We start from the raw sequence: 3,737 nt of genomic DNA on the forward strand, positions 1-3,737 counted from the left end.
ATATGATATTTACACATGTGAGTCTGGTTTATTTTACTTATGAGTATGTCTTCAAGTGACATCCACTTCAATATAAAGGCTTTGAGTTTATCATTCTTTATAGCTGAGTAATACTCCATTGTGTAAAAATACCACATCTTTTTCAACCATTCCTCAGGTGATGGGCAGCTTGGTTGTTTGCAAGATTTAGCTATCACAAATTGTTCTGCTATAAACATAGGCACACATATATTACTATGATATGATGTTTTCAGATCCTCCAGGAAAATTCCCAGTAGAGGATTAGCTGGGTTAAATGGGATTTCCAGTCCAACTTTTCTAAGGAATCTCCACACTGATTTCCATAATGGTTGCACCAGTCTACATTCCCACCAGCAGTGGACAAGGATTTCCTTTCCAACATTTGTTGTTGGTTGGTTTGTCTTTATTTTTATATTTCATTTTTATACTTTTCTGCTGGATGGTTAAGACCTAGATAATGCAAGACCTATATAACAAGAAATGTAACTTCTGTATCTTATAAGTCAGTCAAATCTCATGACTTATCCTGAAACCCTGTACTACGGTTGTAGATCCTTTGTCAGTGTCAGCCATGTGGATGAGTCATGTCCATTGCTTGACCAATGTGCACTCTGTGAAAGCCTGAGAGAATGTTTTCTCTCCATGAAATTCTCCTTAGGTACACTATACATCATTGATCACTTTCCTCTCTGGCCCCATAATCTCCTTGATCAGAAAATTTGGGACATAACTGAGTTACATGGTGTTATAGTACAGGTTCTCCTATGTCCTGAGTCTTCACTGACCTTGAAAGGCTAGGGACAAGATGTTTGCAGTTCTTTTTCTCTATTTTTTGGTCTGCAAACTTAGGTTTTTAACCCTCCAGAAGAGAAGCTTACTATTTTTACCCTACAACATAGATAGTTGAGCTTTACCTCACTATCTGTCTAAATATCAAACATCTTAGACATAACATGGAACAGGTATTTTCCAGCATGTATTGATATGCTAAACTTTTAGTTTTTATAGGATATGAAGAAAAAATATTAATTTTAAAGAAACAAAAAGTATTTTCAAAAATAGGAATAAAGGATTACATATTTTTACACAGAAATTTAAAAATCTAACCAAATACAACACTGTAGCAGAACAGTCCTGTGACATTTTTTCTTGTCTCTTGTTTTCATTTATTACCTATTTTTAAATAGACATTTACTTGAGTGACAGCATGGCAGTAATTGGTATGTCATGACAAGCAGTACATATTTAGAAGGCCAGAATGACAGGCATTCCAAGCATGAACATACTATTACACATTGCTGTCTTCAATGCAGTTGTTTAGTTCACAGGCATCAATATATACAGTTAGTCAGGGTAAGAATCCTACCAGTTAACTGCTAGTTTCAAAAACCTGCTGAAGATTCTCAGGATCATTGTCTTAACCACCTTGTGCATATAAATGTATGGATTTACCCCTGGCATGTTTCCTAGTTTTTCTCCTTGCCCACTCTTTGTTTTCTAATCCTCAAGTTCTCACTTTCCTTTTAATTGTATTATACCTTTCTATTTTTATTTTGTCTTCTGAGTTCTTATACTAGGGTGACTATAAGATATTTACACATATGGGTCTGGACCTCCTCTTATTGAGAATTTTTTTTCATGTCAAAAGAAATTACCAACAAAGCAAAGAGACAACCTCCAACTTTGGAAAAAATCTTGACTAATAAACACTCAGACAAAGGTCTGCTCTCTAGAATTTATTAAGAACTAAAAACCATTAGGGCCCCAAAGTTTAAAGACCCAGTCCAGAAATGGGCATCCTAGATGAGCACACAATTCTCAGAGGTTGAAATTTAAAAAGCAAATAAATATATGAAAAAATGTTCCACATCACTAGCCATTCGTGAAATGCAAATTAAAATACTGAGATACCATCTCACCCCAGAAAGCATGGCTATCATAAAGAAATCACCCAACAGCAAATGTTGGAGAGGCTGTGGGAAAAAAATGAACCCTTCTCCACTGCTGGTGGGAATATAGACTGGTGCAACCATTATGGAAATCAGTGTGGAGACTCCTTTAAAAACTAGGACTGGAAATCCCATTCAAGCCAGCTATCCCTTTCCTGGGAATTTTCCCAGAGGATCTGAAAACATCATATCATAGTGATATATGTGTACCTATGTTTATAGCAGCACAATTTGTGATAGCCAAATCTTGGAAACAACCAAGATGCCCGTCACCTGAGGAATGGATGAAAAAGATGTCGTATTTTTATACAATGGAGTATTACTCAGCTATAAAGAATGATAAACTTGAAGTCTTTATATTAAAGTAGATACCACTTGAAGATTTACTCTAGGGAAATAAACTAGACCCACATTTTTTGTCTTTTTATGCCTTAGCAAATTTTGTTGAAATCTATAAGCATAACACAGGATAGTTGACACTACTATAATTTGGTTTTATATGTGGGGATGTATACATCTCTCTTTCAGCTAAGTGTACAGTATGTGTTTATATGACAAGTGTAGGGCTGAGCTGAAGTTTATGTTACAATTACACTAATTCCACTGATGATCAAGTCTCCTTTTCTCTTCATATTTTAATTTGTGGTCTCTGTCCAGCAGTACAGTGATCTAGCGGCCTACTCTGCTTGCACGAAGATCTAAACTTCAGAAATTTTAACTACTAGGAAATTTCACACAAGAACAGTAAGAAAAGTTTTCCAGTGTGACTCATCAGAGAATTGATTGCTTTCATTAGGAAAGTATTGGATTGTGGTGGGTTATAAGTGAAATTTCAGCAGCTGTGAAACATGGGGGGAAATCTTCAAGAGGTGGAAATCTGTGAGGATAGCCGACAGGGGTGAAGTTGTCAAGAAGTGGTGGAGAAACGGAAAAGACAGAATGTCAGCTGTCTCATCATTTTTAGCTGGAATCTTAGGAATGAAAGATGTGCCACCATGGTGACTGTCGTGGAGAACTGAAGAAAGACCAGTGTGTTGCTGTCACTTGCTGCATACAGGACTTAGTGATAGAAAAGAATAGAAAGGAAAGGTGGACAAGGAAAGTTTCATAGAAGAAGTGCTGCTTATTATGAACTTCAACAGCCCAGTAGCATTTGGATACATTAAGAACAATGGGAGAAAGCAGACAAGAAATACCTCAATAAAAGACTGGGGGAAAATGAGAATAGAAATTCAGGAGATGGCAAAAGATAGAGTGAAGGTGGAGAGCTAGGAGTTCATCTAGAGAAATGGGTTGGAGGGATACTAAAACTATCCTTATTAACTTCCTTAATTCTCTTCTGTCTGATTTGGAGTCCTACTTATTCTCTTGCTGGTCTAAGTTTCATGGTGTCAAATTAAAAATCTGACTTCTCAGTCTTCATGTAAATTCCAAGAACATCTAAAATAAGAATATTTTCTGAGCTGCTTGATTGAAAATTGAGAAAGAACAATGAAATTCCATGGAGTAACTACTGATTAACAACTTTTGAGAAGGGATTGAAACCAGACTCCAGTACATCATCTCTTCTCTATTTAACCTCACAGTGAGCGAGTTACACTATTTGAGCCTAGTTTCTTTCTTAGCAAAGTATGCATGTAAGACCTACTTAGTGAGTTGCTCTGATGGATGTGAGATAACTTATTTAAACTTCCTAGAACACTGTACCACTTGGTAGGATTTTTTTTTTTTTTTTTCGGAACCAGGGATTGAACTCAGGCCCTTGCG

This window comes from Octodon degus, unplaced genomic scaffold (genome assembly GCF_000260255.1).
Source record: "Octodon degus isolate 3935 unplaced genomic scaffold, OctDeg1.0 scaffold00064, whole genome shotgun sequence".
Lineage (NCBI taxonomy): Eukaryota > Metazoa > Chordata > Mammalia > Rodentia > Octodontidae > Octodon > Octodon degus.